Below are 17,634 nucleotides of genomic sequence, written 5' to 3'. Positions count from 1 at the left end.
TAAATGGCGGCTTGGGGAGAGTAAAAGATTTGTGAAATGAAATTAAAAAGAATAAAAACCTTTCTTTCCTACCATTAGGTATATTCATTATGGTAAAAGTGGAAGAGGTTCATTTTCCATCCCTCAATATGGAAAAATCCAGAATGAGAATAGAGGCAAGTAGAAATATGGCAGATCTTGAGTGTTAACTGTTATTTTTTTTGCCACGTTTTGTAACTGAAAGTGTGATCAGGCTTGGAATAAAGCTTTCTATGGTTGATGGTAAAAGAGAAAAGAAACCAATGCAGTAAGCTATATCTTTTAATAACCCAGCATATTTCTGACTCTGCCTGTTTCAATATTCTGTATACACTAAAGCACATTTGGATGAGAAATTCTGCACATGGAATGCAAGTGATGGTTGTCAAAATTGAACTTTATTGCAAGAATAGAAACTTTCAGACACTTTAAGATAAACAGTTTAGTTTTATTAAGACAACTGGCTGTGTAGCTTCCAAATAACTGTTTCAGTCTGAAAAATATTGAAACAAAATTCAGTCTTATCTCACCGGGATTTAAGGGGTTCATTTCAATCCCCATTTTGACTGGATTTTTTTATACCATAAGATATACTTCCATGTAAAAAAATAAAAATGCAAGCAAATGAAAGCACTTACTTAAATCCAAGATGTTTCAGTAGTATCTAATGGTATATTTGGACTGATATTTTAGCTGTTTACTGATTAGTGAAATTTTTCTAACAGAAAACTGTCCTATTAACAGCTCTCAAACACATTTTTATTAGCTTAATTTTTGGCTTTTCCAAAGCTTAGTCTTTGGACTTTAAGCATGTTCTGCTAGCAGTATCATAAAATCACAGAATGGTTTAGGTTGAAAGGGACCTCAGAGATAGTCTACTCCAAACTCCCCATCATGGGCAGGGATGCCTCTCATCTAAACTTGGCTGCTCAAGGCCTCATCCAACCTGGCCTTCAACACCCCCAGGCAGGAGGCATCCACAACCTCCCTGGGCAACCTATTCCAGAGTGTCACTACCATGGTACTGAAGAACTTCTTCCTAAGATCCAGTCTAAATCTACTCTCCCTCAGCTTCAAACCATTCCCCCTTGTCCTGTCTCTAAACACCCTTATGAAAAGTCCCTCTGCAGCCTTCCTGTAGGATCCCTTCAAGTATTGGAAGGCAGCTGCAAGGTCCCCCCCTAGTCTTCTTTTCCCCAGGCTCCACAACCCCAGTTCCCTCAGCCTATCCTCATAGCAGAGGTGTACCTCAGCTCTTGGATCATCTTTGTGGCCCTCTGGACTTGGCCCCCACAGCTCTGTGTCTTTCTTATGCTGGGGACACCAGAATCCCCATGACCACTGATTACTGGGCAACAGGTTACACTCTACACTTGTGTTCATTTGCTTATGTCCTAAACTTACTTCAAGTGTAGCCCATTTACAATTAAAATTTGCCTTTGATGGTCCTGAATTATACTAGATACATTGGGAAATCAACACCACCTGAGAGCCATTCTTTTCAATATTCATGTCTAGGTGACAACCCTGTGTGCCACAGTTACCAGATGTTGCCACAAAATGTTACGCACAGTGGCTGTTTCCTTAGTCCAGACCCCATCTGTGTGTAAGTACCTTACAAAATAGTTATGGAGCTGGAAATGTTAGAATTGCTGAATATCTCCTCTGTCTTATAATGGCTGTTAGGACTGAAAAATCCTGGTACCTCCTAAAGTGAGAATTGAATTTATACAGCTCCTAGCATGGATTAACATGGATCCTTCTTAGTTTGGATCTTAAGAGATGCAAGACCAAGTTTTAAGATGTTTCTGTGCTATTTGCTTAATACAGGGTTGCAAATTTACACCAGAATGGATTAGCATGTTAAAGTACAGACAAAGTGCAGAATAGATGCTGTAATTGTTTGATTAATTCAGCAGTATAGAGCAGAGAGAGTTGTTTTCTGTTTCTGCAGATGGTGGTAGTGGGCTGCTGCTGCTGACTTTACTGTATACCTCAAAGGCGTTCAACTTGTCTGTTGCATGGAAAAGAAGGAAAAAAAAAATGTTGATGCTGCAGGTGTACCTACTGCTGCCTCCTTAGTTAGGATTTGCTACCTGTTTCTCAGTATTTCATTTGTTGCAATGCAAGAGAGGATTTTGGTGCAGAAGGAATGCATGATTCTTTTTTCTTAGTCTGTAGAACCAATCTCATTTTTGTTGCAAGACCACACAAAATATGTCAGTACTGGTAGAGGAGATTGGGAAGCAAATGTTTTAGTCATAAATAGCAAGTGACAATCTGTGGAGAAAGAAGATGTTTTTTCTTCCAATCATTTTTCTACTTGCAAGGAAGCACTGGAAATCATCTTGAGAAGATGCCCACATAGTTAGTTTTGTTTAAAAAAAGCCCAAAGTACGACAGTCTTGACTTGTGGTGTGCTTTCCTCTTCCACGCTGTCTTTTTAACTTCTCAGTCTTAGGAAAACTAAGCAGTCCTTGCTGGGAAGGATCCTGGTTTGCTGATACTTTCCTGAAAATCCCCTTCATCTTGACATCTGTGATGGATGGAGCCTGGAGATATCTTTTGATACTCCTGTAGGAAGTGTGTTCAGCCAGGGGGTGATTTTAGTAATTCTGCTGAGCCCTGGGGAACATCTGGCCTGGGAGTCAAAAAGAGTGCTGATATTGATCATGACTTAGTTGATAGAGGTGTTTGTGGTAATAGCTGTCAGCTCTGCTCATTCTATCTGCCTTGCCAACCATTTTTTTGCCAACTGAGCAGATAGGCCCTGCTGGTAACCTCAATCAAACAGTTCTCCTGGGAAGGGGGAAAGGTAACTAAGTAGCTTCAGGGGAAAATAGTTGATTTGAGTAAACATATTAAGGAGTCCCTTAATAGTTTATTTAACCATCTCTACGATAGTGCTGACTGGGATCAAAGGCAGCTAGGGGTAAGGGTTTGACCATGGTAAAGGTAGCTCACTGACAGCTCTACATGCCCCTCTCACAATACCTATGGCCACAGTCATACATTTTGTGTAGGGTTCATTGACCTGAGCTTCAGGTGCCCAAGTGTTAGATGCAGAATTGCCCCAAGGCTTCTTTTGCAGTCAGCAGAAACTCACATCTACCTTCAGGGAGGGATTCGTTCATCTGATCTTTGCCACTGATTTTAGTGATCCTCTGGCATATTCTTCTTGAGTGTCAAAGGAAAATAGTGTGGATCGTTTAGAAACAGATGTGAAACTATTAGCCATGTTTAGGGCAGATTAATTCTACTTCCCTGTTCTGCCACAGTGAAGCCTTCAGTGTTTGCAGCTGTGTAATTAGTTCAGCTGCCAATGTGAAGGAAGACATTTTCATTTGTTTTGTTTTGTTGGTTTGTTCTTAGGAAAAAGAAAAAAGATTTCCAAATGCCAATTCCATAATCCTGTCCCAGTGCTTAGAGAGTCTCCCCCAGAGATGTGAATACCCCAGGTGCTGAAGTGCCTAACTCTATAGCTTGCAGCTGCACAACCTGGGGACAGCACAGGGCAGGCACAGCAACAGCACTGAAAATAGTCACAGTCACCACCAGAACAAACACACAGGTGTAGCTGAAGGTTGGGTAAGATTAGCTCTAAACTTGATCCACTGATGGGCAAATGCTCCTGCTATTCCCAAGGAGTTGCAGGGATTATTCTGCATTTATTCTTCACATGTCATGTTGAAAAAGCCCTTATAGCAATGCTGCTGCAACATGTAAAGGTGTGATGGCATCAAGCTCTAAAACCCATCCAGAAACAGCCCTCCCTCCTTGACCAAGATATTTTTGCAGAGCAGACGCTGCAATGTGCATCCTCCTGGCAGCTGGAATTAAGAGTACCCTCTGCTCCAAAGAAACAGAGGCAAGGCTTTCCATGTGTCTCCTGTGTTATCTCCAGGCTGTTGTTTTGAAGGTGAGTCAAGGATAGTCCTATCAGACCTTCTCTGGCTGGCCAAATGATATTTGCAGGGCAGATAAAAACAGTATCAAAAATCCCTAGCTTGCGGAGGGGGAACTACTGACCTTTTACCCATCTTTGAGCATGCTGTTCTGATTCCAGTCTTTTGTAAACCCTTGTTATGGAATTAGACTGCTTCTGAGTGTATTTATAAGTTAGTTATTTATCTGGCCTGTGTGGATGGCAGAACTAATTCTACAATGACAACCAAGGGCTGATGCTGGAGCCCTGTTTCTGTCCAGGCTGTGGCCTCCAGCACTTGTGTTGTTACTGTGCAGGCAAACATGGCAGGGAGAGTGAAGTACAATATTTAACCTTCATTTCTCACCTCTCCTTTGTTCATCACCTTTTAAAGTAATAGGTCCTGATGGTGGGTAACCAGTACTGAGTATAATGAGGTGAATCTATCCCTAGTCTTAGGAATGTTGCTGTGGGACAAGGTCTCTGATTGGTCTTTTGACTTTCGTGCTGCCAAGGGGTCTGTTTGCAGCTCTTGCTAGTTTGTACTACAACTTGTTCTCATTGCTTGTCAAGCTGGCTGAAGCAATTCCTTCCTCTTCTGAGCCCAGCTGTGTGTTTTTGTTGCTATGCTGTTTGCTACTCTGACCCAGTTGTGATTTTCCTTTATCACAGTTTATTTCAGTGATGTTTATGCTATGAGCATTGGTACTGATACAGCTGCACAAGCAGTGCACTGTGGTAAGGGGTTGGAAAATGAACCTGGTTCTTTCGCTACAGAAAGCATGTCATGTAGCTCCTCACAACAGCCCTTGCTAGCATCAACCTTGGAATAAATAGGAGCTGTTGAAGCTATTGAAATGGGATTAATTCCTATTGTGTATAGAATGGAATTAATACAGTGAATGCAAATAACAGCCAACAATTTTGCTCTTGAAGTGACACAACGCTGAAGTGAGAGATCACCTTTATTTCCTATTCTTCTTTCCCATGCACATGGGCACATTTTGCATTTCAATTGTACCACAGATCCTGGCTTTCTAGATAAAAAATAAAAAATCAGAAATTCAACACATGCAAAAGAATAATTGTGAAGTAATTATTATAACTTGGAGGAAGCAACAGATGCTTCACTTGTTGCTGGAACTCTCTGAAGGAGAAATAATTTTCCAAGCATATCAAGTACCTGCTAATCAGACCCATTTTCCTCTGCAGCAGTATAATGGCATTCCTGCAAAAGTGCTTTGTGCTGGCTTAAGAATGCACAGTCAACAAACGCACTCCTGGGACTAGCCTATCAGGTTTTGCCATTACCTTTGCACTTGGTTTCTTTCAAATTCTCTGAACTGGGCCAGTAACCTTTCTTGAAATCAAAAGCAAAGTTGATTATTGGAAAATATCTTTAAAAAATCCTAAGAACAGTTGTAAAGAAGAAGAAAAAAGAAATTAGACTGCAGGACTACTGTTCCCTGTGATGCTCCTTATCAGACACAAATATTACTGGAGACGCTCTGGGATGTAGCTGTGAGTGTAAGGTCAGTGTGCTCTTCTGGCTGGGGCTGCCTCTGGCTGTGTGCAGGGTGTTGTGAAATTATACAGACTACCTGGATTTATCATCTGGGAGCACCATTTCTGATTCTTGAGGGTCGTCCTGTGCTGTACTAAAGACATTTTGCTTGATACCAGCCAGCAGGATTAAGGGGTTAACATGTCTGTGATGCTGCTGTTTTCAGTTGATGTGGCAGAGGAGAAAAATCTCAGCATTGCAGTCAGGCTAGAGTGTTTATAGAACAATTTAGCTTGACTGTATGTTGAAATCCTGCCTTTTTGGCTTAAGATATCAGTGAAGTTTAAGCAGTAGAAAGCTACTGAGTATTTCACTACAAGCAAACACTTTTAGTGTCCTTGAACTTGAGTGGCTATGAGACACTTTGTGAATACTTACAACCAGCACCAATATAACCAGACTCAAAAGACTGGAGGTGCCCTCTGTGTGGGTGTCTACAGCCTGATTTAACCAGAATGCCCTAAAGTTTGACAGCTGCCAAGTGAATGGTGTTATCAAAGAAACATAACAAAGGTAAGTAGATGAGATTGTACAGGCTGTTTAGATGCTCTACTCAAGGTGAATTTCAATGAATTTAGGAATTTTGAGATTTCCTTGTGTCCTGTTGCTGGTCACCGGAGAGAGGAGATGAGCATCTCCCCCTCTGCTGCCCATCTTGAGGAAGTTGTAGACTGCAATGAGGTCACCCCTCAGCCTTCTCCAAGCTAACAAACCAAGTGACCTCAGCTGCTCTTAAGACCTTGAGGTCTTTCACTATCTTTGTTACCTTCCTCAGGATACGCTCTAATAATTTGTTGTCCTTACATTGAGGCACCCAAAACTGCACATAGTACTCAAGGTGGGGCCACGCCAGTGCATTGTAGAGAGATCACCTCCCTCAAGGTGACTGATGCAGGACACAAGACTGGCTGCCAGGGCATAGGACACATCTTCAACTTGCCATTAACCAAAACCCCCAAGATCTCTTTCTGTGGTCCTCACATAGCTATGAGCATGGAGAAAAACATGATATCATGTAGAGATTGGCTATTTCTTTTAAAAACTGCTCCACCCTCTTGTTAGGGCCAGGCAGAATTGCCTGTTTTTTGCTGCCTGAAGTGTTAGCAGCAGTGCTGCTCTGGGTGTTCAGGCGTGTATGCTTGCTCATATGGGATGGAAGAGTGATGTGTGCTCAGCAGAGTAAATCTCAGAACTACCAGAGGATGAGGTCAAGAACACAACAATCATCTTGCATTGTCTAGACCTTCCACTCTCTGTCGTTTTATATATTTTGTAGCTATTACATTAATTTCCTCTGGCTTCCTTTCTGCCAAGATCCATCTGAAGGTTTGAATGAGTTAAGACACCTTTTCACGTTCATGGTATTAGTCACTGTGAGCATGTTTGGAGCAAGCACTTCTGATGCTCCCATCTATTTTCATTATAGTAAATTAGTCCTATTCTGGGAGGGTGATGGAAACTGTTGGGTTTTTTTGTTTGGTTGTTTTTTTAAATTATTATTTATCTATGGAGATATCGTAAATTAAATGGAAAAAAAGTCATGAACCCAATGTTTTAGAATAACAATTAATCTCTTTTTTTGTCTTAGAAGTTGTATTATCAGACAGATCTGATAGAGAAAACTCATTACTTTAGCTGTGAAAATGTATTAATTAAAGGTTTGTGTCACAACAAGAAATGAAGACAAACTTAGAGAGTAATTTTGTTTAGAAACTAGTGAAAGTGCAGGTTTTGACTAGCTGGGATTAGGGGTTAGTATTCCTCCTTTCACTTTGCTGATGTTGGTGTGCTTTAAAATAACTTCAAAGGCTTGAAAAATGTTGTTCATATTAGCAAGCTGTCCATCAGCAGGTGCAGGAGAGTATTTAGATAACAGTGAGACCTCCTAACAAGAGGAAGGGCTGGAAGGTGGACTGTAATCAAAATCTTCTGATTCCTTGCACTTCCTCATCTTGAGGGAGTCTTCTTTCACCTGAAAGTACTGATTGAGTTGTATTTTCCATGTGCCTTGGGCTGAAGCTAAAAACCTTGCTCTCAGTCACTGTTTTCCAAGGTAGGGAGCAAAGTAAATTTGCCTTTAAGATTTTACTGCCTTAGGGTCCAGGCACCAGTTTATCAAGCAGGCAAAATATTTGGTATAAGCAGAAGCTTAGTAGTTACTTGTGTTCAAGGGAGCGGTGAACCGGCCTCCAGGCACTATGGAGCTTGCAGCTCAACTGCATGAACCCCTCTCCCCAAATTCTTCATGTGTACATCCCTTTCCTTAAGCTGGAAATCTGGGGATCAGTTTGGTTCTGCTCATACAATTGATATGTATGTTGCTGTCTGAGCAGATACTTTGCTTTCTTTTACCTGTTACGAAATTTCAATCTGGCTGTGGTTTGGGGAATGCTTTAGGTCACTGGAACCAGCCTGAGCATTCAGTGCAGTCCTCAGTTTCTGCAGAGCTTTGTGCTGCTCTTCCCTGCATCCCTGCTGCTGCCACAAAGTTTTGTGTAGCACCTCTGACACCCCTGCTTTGCCCCAGCCAGGTGCACACCTGTGGAGGTGCCTGTGTACAGCTTTTTCCTCCTTCATTTAAAAATTATTACTTGGTGCCATTTTACCAGCATAGGTTGACCCTGACAGAACTGCAGAACAATTGCCCATTTACAACCATGTGAGCAGATCAGACCAGACCCTTGAAGTGCTGGCTGCTGGGTGATTAAGCAATGACTGGTAGACATGATTTTATCTGCAGATCACTACCTTGATTTGCACGATGGGGTTGTTCTTCATCCTCCAATGCACTGTCATGGTTCAGCCTAGTGGCCCCCAGCCCCTGGCCCAGCTCAGCCCAATACTGCCCAGCCCAGCTGGGGTGCTGAGCTGCCCTGCTCCATCCTGCCTGCAGATGGGGACTGAAAACTGCATTTTGAAGGCACATATAGCCTGAGTGCTGCAGGTTGTTTCCAGAGGCGGTTATTCATCCACTGCAAGCCAGACTATCTCCTCCTGAGACTTGCATTTCTTGAAGAGGGGCATGCCAGGTCTCTCTCTCAGGTCTTCTGCTGAAAAACAGAAGGAACCTGAAGGAGCAGCAAGATATAAAATTTATCAGTGCAAACTGCTGTAAGAAATTGGCTCAAGCATGTGTACAAATCCACAAACACACCTTTAGTGTGCTCTGGTTTATATATCAAATAGAAAAAGACAGTCAAAGCCATGGCCAAAGTGTCTTCCACGTTACGTATGCTGGGATGTGAAGCAGCAGGGGAAGGTGATTTGGTAAGTCTGCTTTTGCTTCTCTGTGAGTTCTTTTGACTGCAGATTATCCAACTTGCATTTGTTACACAGATGATCAGAGATGGCTGCTGTGCTGCTTAGCTGAGGTGTAATGCCATTGTGACTGTGGTTATGCATGGCCCCAGTGCAGATCAGTGCTAGGAGACAATGTGGCAGTGCAGAACCAAGCCACAGTGGTGGCTCTCCTGAGGGTCTCTGGGTTTTACCGTGGCAGACCAAAACACCCCAGTAGTGAGTGTTTCCCTTTGGTTGTAGCAATTCTAGATGTTTCCATTCCAGAATATGCTGAAATCTTCCATGATATGTAGGAATTATTCATCATTTTGGAAAGAGCAGAAACAGGGGAATCAGCACCAGATCTCTGGCTTTTATCTTCCTTATAAAAAGCCTGAGGTGTTCAAGCAGTCCAGTATTCTGCTGGGCATGCTTCCTCCTGCACTGTAATAAACCAGGCATAACAGCTGATTTCTCCTCCAGGTGTTATATGAAATTCTGTCCACTCTGAAATCAGAGGTTTATGTTTGAGTTCAGTGCATCCAAGCTTTCTTTCTTATTCCATAGGGAGCTTGCTCTGATTTATATTATTAATAGGATTATGAAACTTACCTCTTGTAAAGATACCTTTTTTATGCCTTTAGAAGCTTCCTAAGTGTGTAGGGACATGTATATCCACAAATTATGTCTTTAAGATGAGGATGTTTTCGTGACTGTAATCAGTAATATAGATAAATAGGGACAAAACCATGACTGTCTTTCTCCTCCCAGATTTTCAGATGGAAGGCTTACAGCCACTGTTTGTTTGTACTTGCAGAACTGTGGTATAGAGGACAATGCATTAGATGTTGGTGCTCACCTGCTCTCAGGTTCCTTAGTAGGACAGAAACCCCATGTTTATCATTAGTACTCCAATGATTGTCCAGAGACAGGCAATAAGGCTCCTGAAGGGTGTGGAGGACAGGTCCTATGAGTATGAGGAGTGTATAAAGGAACTGGGGTTGTTCAGTCTGGAGAAGAGGAGGCTGAGGGGAGAACTCAGCACTCTACAACTACCCGAAAGGAGGTTGGAGTGAGGAGGGGGACAGCCGTTTCTCTTTGCTGTCAGGTGACAGGACCAGAGAAAATGGTTTCAAGCTGCACCAGGGAACGTTCAGGCTGGATATTAGGAAATATTTCTTCACTGAAAGGGTTCTCAAACATTGGGATGGTCTGACCAGGGCAGTGGTGGAGTCACCATCCCTGGGGGCGTTTTCAGGGGTGTGTAGACCTGTGCTTAGGGGCATGGTTTAGTGTTGACCTTGCAGTGTTTGGACACAGGTTGGGCTGGATGATCTTGGAGGTCTTTTCCAACCAGATATATTCTGTGATTCTGTTTGTGAGTCTTGGCTTCACTGCACTCTGCATGTGCTTGTGTTGCAGGATGCAGGTCTCTGAACTCTGTTAGTGTCAACAATTCCAGCAAGATGGTGTTAAAGAACAGCTCTGCTGGGACATGGGTTGACACAACTCATCCTACATGGTTGTGCCCCTGAATGCCCACTGTGTGACTCATCCCAAAGTCTCTTTCTTCTCTTCCTGTCTTCTTGATGTCTCTGGGTTCCCACGTGCATCAGCAATGCTGGGCTTTACAAGCTTTACAGTGTCTTTAGTTAAATACTGAAATAATTTTCATTATTTTGTTTGGTTTCACAGATTTGTAGGAGACTGAATTTCCAAAGCATTTTTTTATTAACTGCCCAAACTTTAAGTCCTGGCTGTCTCTCCAACTTGTAGTCTCACTCTGCCAGCAGTTACAGCCTTTGATCATCAACGTTTCTATTATACTACTTGATTAAAGTTATTCAGAACTCAAGGTGAGAGCAGACAGATTTATATTTGAAGTGATTTATTAACCTGCCGTAATTCACGGTCATGCTACTTTCAGGATATTTTTGGTCCTTGCTTTCTGTCTCTCTTTGTGCTATCTGGTATTAGACATCTAATGTTAATTTAATTTAAAGAGTTTTTACCTCCTTGGGGAAAATATTAGAAGGAAATAACAATCCTAGAGTTGGTAAAAGAAATAAGGAAAGAAAAAAAGTCCTTTTAATTTCCCGTTCTAAAAATCCGTAGACTACAAACATAACTGATAAGGTAGCACTTAGGTAGGAAGTAAGGAATTGGCTGCAGTGTGTCCCAGCTCATCCAGTATCCTTTATGTCACCTACTGTTAGCAACAGAGCATCAAACTGAGCTGGGAATGGTGCAAACTGTAACTATAGTGCTATAGTAGTGTTATAACCTCTTTTTTTCTTGTGATATGAAAAATTCTGGATGGGTTAATTATGGAATAAACAAGCATAATTCAGCTACAGCACTCAGCATGTTGTTACCATAATATTCTACTCTTCTACCAAGGGCATTTTATGGTGTGTGTGAGATAACAATTTTAATCACTCTATCTGTTAACTATCCCCTTACTGTCCTTCAGAAAACTGAAGAAGCTTTCTTGGGATTCAGGCATGGTACAGATAGTGCTCACTAAGCACTCTTTTTTTTTTTCCTTTTATTTTCTTGAGAGTAGAATAAACATTTGATATACATAAATATGTGAGAAAAATAATATCAGATGCAAAATTCAGCTTTCATGATAGAAAGCCAAAATAATTGCAGCACAAGAGATCTTCAGGTATGAATATACCTACAAGGACCTTACTGGAAAAGCCTGACTGAGCAGGGCTGTGTGTGAGACTGTTGTGAGTGTGTGCATGTGTGGGTCCTCTTGCTGTGCCCTGTTTGGGCAGGAAAGTTCTGCTTCATTTTCTGTTCCTCATCAATCATACCACTTGTACAACAAGTACAAATAAAATAAAATAAATAAACCACTCAAGAAGCCTGCAAAAAGGAAAAGCAAACAAAAAAATCTAAGGCAGAGTTGGGATGGTGGGCTTTGTGTGAGGATCAGGCTGATGGGCTCAAGGCAGAAGCACCCAAAAGAAATGACCGCTCAGCCATTGCACTGAGGGAAAGTGTGTGTGTGGTCTGTTGGAAACACACATCCTTTTCTACCAGCTGTACATCAAAGCCTGAACTGCTGTTTCCAGACATGTGAATGCAGTGAAAAAGCAGTGGCATCTTGTTGGGAAGAGGATGTGGGGTTTGCAATGCAAATGTGAACTTCGGAAAGACTTTCAGTCACCAACATGACACCTCTGCAGACACATTACCCATTGCTTGCTAGTTAGATGCACTGTGAAGTATTCTTTCTTCTAAACCTGTGATATGTGCAGTTCCTCATTCTTGGGTTACTTTCTGAGCATTGCATGTGTGATCTGGGACAGCAGCCGGCAGTGGCAGTGCCGGGAAGGCAGTAACAGAGGAGTTCTGGTTTCAGCAGGACTCCCTGGGTAGGAAGGTGCTGATGCTTAGAAATCCTGATCTTCTCTCTGCCTTGTTAGTGCTGATGGCAATCCTTGAGGTTGCCCCAGATCAGCAGAGCTGCAGCTCAGCTACCTCCCAACTGCCTGTGGGGCTGAGTCCCTGCATCAGCCATGGGTACCTGAGTAGAGGAGTTGTGCAGAAATAATACGATTAATAGCTCAGGCTGAACCCTCAGAGTTTCCCTGCTTGGCTCCTTTGTGCAGCCTCATCCTAGAAATACACTCAGGACATGTCTAAAATTGAAGGCATCTTGGGAACATTTTAGTAGGAATTTATCTATCCTGACCTGAGAAATTGAGGCATCAGACGTGACTCAGAGCTAGTAACCCTGCACACTCTTTCCAGTCTGTGGAAAGATTTAGATGCTTCTGCAGCACGATTAATTTAATCTTGAAGTTGTCAGATAAATCTTTCTATTGGTGCCTATTGGTCTCCTTTGTAAAAAGCTTAGAATGAGTAATAGTAATGTAGATATCTAAACCTGGATGAGATAAATCCTGCTCTGCATTTGTATCCTATCGGTCTCTGGAGCAGGCACTGATCTTGGGACACTAGCATTCATCTCTGTAAACACTGGGCTACTGCCTACTCTCAGTTTCCCTTGCTCTTTATTGTATAAATGTTTACAGGGAGTAGGGACTTGAATCCACAATGACTAGTTGTGCATCACTGCAGTATAATTGAGTCACGGAGAAAAGCTAGAGCAGGAAACATAGCAAAAGATAACCAGCTGTCTCAGTCCAGTGGGGGAGAGGGACCTGGTTCTTTTCTGAACGTTCCCATGTTGTGAAATTAAGGCACAAATGAGGTCAAATATCAAAAGCGAAGCTATTTATCAAAGGATAAAGTGAATGGAACAGAAGAAGGGAGAAAAGAGAGAAAGAGGGAGAGAGCAGGAAAGAAATTATATTACCACTCCCCAGAAGATGCTTTTCTGGCTTTGGCTGGAGGAGGTCTGAGGAAGGGTGCTACCGCTTTGGCTCGGAGGAGAGGAGGGAGAGAGAAAGATGTCCTTGTCGGCTTGTGCTGCCCTCAGCTGGAGGAGAGGAGGGAGAGATCCCAAAGTCCAAGTCCTTTTCAGTTTGTGTTGTCCAGTGCTGTTTCCAGTGTGTCATGTCTTCAGTGGAGTTCTTGTCTCTTTTCCAGGAATTCTTCTTTTCTTCTTACAGCAGGCAAAACTTAGGGCACGGCATGGTCCTTCTGAGGAAGGGTGCTGGTGGAGAGAGGGTTTCTGAGCTGCTGCTTTCAGGCTGGATGTTCATGGTGTGATGTCTTTTTCTCTCTCAAAGCAGGCATTGCTCAGGTTTTTTTACACAGTTGTTTTAAATAACAGCTTCCTCCTGGCCCCTCACCCTAGTCCATTGTCTTCCATGGGTTGCCTCCATGGAATCTTCTTGTGTGTTCCTGTGTGCTGGGAGAGTGGCCCTGGCGCTGGGGGAGTGGGCCTCTCCCATTACACATTTCTGTGCTGAGCAGGCTGGGTGGTGTTCTGTTGAGACATGATCGTATCTTTTGTGGGACATTCCAGGTAGCCACCAGAGTGGCCTCTGCCCTGCTCACACATCATTGCACATCCCTGGCCTAATCAGGCCAGGATGTATTTTATCTCTGTTGCATATGTCAGGTGGTCTCTCCACCACACCCTCTGGGCAGCTGTTGTCTCAGCAAGGAGCAAAAGTGATTTTATCTTTGTTGATTTACATGTACAAGAGAGACAAGATTTAGTCTCTCACACCGTAGTAGGAGAGAACCTTCTACAGATGGTTGATGAGTGGCAGTGGCAGAATGTGGCAATCCAGAAGCAGAGCTCTTTGTGTACTGGTGGTGATGGATGAACTGCTACAGATGTATGGCAATGCTGATCATATGTAGAGTCTTTAACCAAGGGCAATGGCGATGGAACAATTCCTTTCTTCTTCTTTCAATCCTGAAAACTCCATAACTATCTTTTGTACTCCCTTGCTACCTTGTTTGTGCTGATATCCTATGCAGTATATTTAAAATTTTGGACTTTTTCTGTGCCCCAAAAATGGGTTCCTCTCAGCTTTTGAGGTCACATTCCTTTTGAGCCCACTAATTGGTAATTTGTGCTTGTGACCTCAGTGTCATCCAGGTCCTGTAATGTTGCTTCTGATGAGTTCCTCTGCTGCCATCCTATGTTTGTTCTTTCAGAGCTCCTTGCTCTACAGCATAGATTTATCCATTGATTACCAGTTCCCAGTATTGATTAAGCCTATGTGTCCTTTGAGTCCTTAAGTGACCCACTACACAACAGTTGTCATGCTGGAAGAAATGGGAAAACTCAAAAAAAGTCTGCTTCCAAGCAGAAAACTAATGAAAAAGACATTGCATAATGAACATGCAGAGAAGAAATTACAGATCTTCTTGGCTGAAAAGCCTGAGTGCCATCAAGTGGCATACACAAGACAACCAGGGGATCAGGCCCAGCCAACATGGCCCTGCCTGACCACTCTGATCTCATTCTATGAGCGAGTGACCCGCCTGGTAAATGAGGGGAGGGCTGTGGATGTGGTCTACCCAGACTTCAGCAAAGCCTTTGACACACTCTTCCACAGTGCCCTCCTGGAAAAGCTGGCAGCTCATGGCTTGGACAGGTGCACCCTTCTCTGGGTTAAAAACCGGCACAGAGAGTGGCTGTGAATGGTGCCACATCCAGTTGGTGTCCGGCAACCCCAGGGATCAGTCCTGGGCCCAGTTCTATTCAACATCTTTATTGATGACTTGGATGAGGGCACTGAGTCTGCCATTAGTAAATTCACAGATGTCACCAAGCTGGGGGGCAGTGTCGGTCTGCTGGAAGGTAGGAAGACACTTCAGAGAGACCTGGGCAGGCTGGGTCGCTAGGTTGAGTCCAACAGTATGAAGTTTAGCAAGGCCAAGTGCAGGGTCCTACACTTTGGCCACAATAACCCTATGCAGTGCCTTGGACTGGGGGTGAGTGGCTGGAGAGCAGCCTGGCAGAGAGGGACCTGGGAGTGCTGGTTGACAACAGCTGAACATGAGCCAGCAGGGTGCCCAGGTGGCATGGAAGGCCAATGGCATCTTGCTTGTATCAGGAATAGTGTGGCCAGCAGGATTAGGGATGGAATTCTGCCCCTGTACTCGGCACTGGTGAGGCCTCACCTCAAGTACTGTGTGCAGTTCTGGGCCCCTCAATGCAAGAAAGATATTGAGGTGCTGGAGTAGGTCCAGAGGAGAGCAACGAGACTGGTGAGGGGGCTGGAGGGAAAGTCTGATGAGGAGAGGCTGAGGGAGCTGGGCTTGTTTAGCCTGGAGAAGAGGAGATTCAGGGGGGACCTTATCACACTCTACAACCACCTGAAGGGAGGTGAGGGTAAAGTGGGGGTCACGCTCTTCTCCCAGGCAACTTGTGACAAGATGGGAGGTCATGGCCTGAAGCTGTGCCGCGGAAGGTTTAGGTTGGATGTTAGGAAAGACTTCCTCACGTAAAGGGTAATTAGACACTGGAATGGACTGCCCAGGGAGAGGTGGTGGAGTCACCGTCCCCAAAGGCGTTTAAGGAAAGATTGGATGTGACACTTAGTGATGTGGTCTAGTTGATGTGGTAGTGTTGGGTCATAGGCTGAATTTGATCATCTCAGATTCCAGGCTCAATAATTCTGTGATTCCTATGAAGGTGATCCCAGTTGGTGTTAGGGTGACCAAACAACAGCCTGGGGAAGGATATTTCCTTTCTGCCACAGCCTCAGAGTTTGGTATTTTATAACTTGATTCTTTTTCATATTATTTTTATGCATTTATGCACTTGTAGTTTTTGTTACTGTTTATGTATTGTTTTGTTTGTGTATTATCTCCATTGCTTTTACTTAGGCTGTAGATCAGTCTATGTAATAGTGTTGCTGTGATTTGAGTTCTTTTGACTTGGTAGTTGCTTCTGTGTCAGTTTAATTCTGTGTTTTCGTGTCCCGATTCCATTAGACATCGTAAAATATCTGGCAGTTCCCTAAGGTTACATACTTAGAAGGTAATTTACAATAACTTTTAAAATACTACAACATTAGCTATTGGTAAGACTGTGACTATGTAGATTATTTATGACTTAAATACAAAATTGTTTCCTGTTAAAGTATGAAGTTTTTTATTATACTGGTGAATCACTTTTCTACTGAAAGGCCGTAGTAGAAAATATGATGTTTGTGTTTTAAACTAACGCTGCTAAAGCTCAGAAGATCAAGACTGCCTTATTGAGTCTATTTTCACTTGCCTATAAATATTTCCATGTACAGAGTAGAAGAGCTTTAGCAATGCCGTGCCAGCATGACGGGAATATCCTGTGTGCCAGCGGCATGGTTCCAACAGCCTGGCAGCAAGCCTGCTCTGGGCTGGGGTGGCCACATCTGAGTTGTCCATTGTCAGTGGTGAGGCTGTGAGGAAGAGTCAGCAGCAGTGGCAGAGCTGCCTGCTTCTCTCTGCTTCTCTATGTGAACCTGTGCTTGTGTGTGTGGTGTTCAAGGACACAGAGCAATAGCAGCAGCAGCCCACTTCAGCTAACTTTCCTCACCTTCGCCAAAGAGCAGCTCTCACTGCTCCTCTATCCTATACAGGCTGGTCACAGATGGTGTTTTGACAGACAAAGCTGTCTCTGACTGCAAGAAAAGGGAGTGGGAAGTGTCATTTAAATGGGTGGGTTAATTCATGCTTCATATCTCATATGCTACAACTGTCTTTTTACTTTTGTATCTATTACTTCAACACAGTCTCTTATAAAAAAAAATTCAGCTATGCTGACCAAGGTTTCTCTGCTTGACGTGAAAGTAGTTGCTGCTGTTGTACAGCCACAGCTTGTACCACCCTGCTTTGACTCATGGGGCCCGTTCATTCCATCTGAATCTGCAATGTTTACATGGCTCAGAGGTCTCTGACCACTTTGCTGTGTTGGCTGGGTCACCAGGAGGCAGTCCAGACCTGGATGGTGAAAGAAAATCAATATCTGATTCTCCAAGGTAGTTTGCTTCAGGCAAGCTTGCTGTTAGGCTGCTGGTGGCAGAGCTGTGTGCTGTTGTGCAAGGTGTTTACTGTGTCTACCTGCTGTGAGGAAAATGCCTGAAATTAATGGGGAAATCGGGGCGGGGGGTGTATGTGTGTTCTCACTAGTTTGGTCCATTATGCTCTGCTGGCACCCAGGCACCCAAGCACCACTTGACACCTTGACTCCTCCAGTCCCATTGCTATGGTGCTTGTTGGCATTTTGCTGTAGCTAATTGTGTCAGTGTGAGCTGAAATTCCCCGCCCCACCGACAATGAAGCTCAGGGATGCCAGTGCTTGTAAGTGGGGCTGAAATATGAATAATTTCTAAGTAATTTGAAAAGCACTTTAACAGTCACTCTTAAAACCTCTAGTTATCAATTCCTTCTGAATTTATTTCAACACTGATTATGCTGG

This window comes from Indicator indicator, chromosome 3 (genome assembly GCF_027791375.1).
Source record: "Indicator indicator isolate 239-I01 chromosome 3, UM_Iind_1.1, whole genome shotgun sequence".
Classification (NCBI taxonomy): Eukaryota; Metazoa; Chordata; class Aves; order Piciformes; family Indicatoridae; genus Indicator; species Indicator indicator.
The sequence above is the reverse complement of the archived record's forward strand: the minus strand, read 5'-3'. Positions refer to the sequence as shown.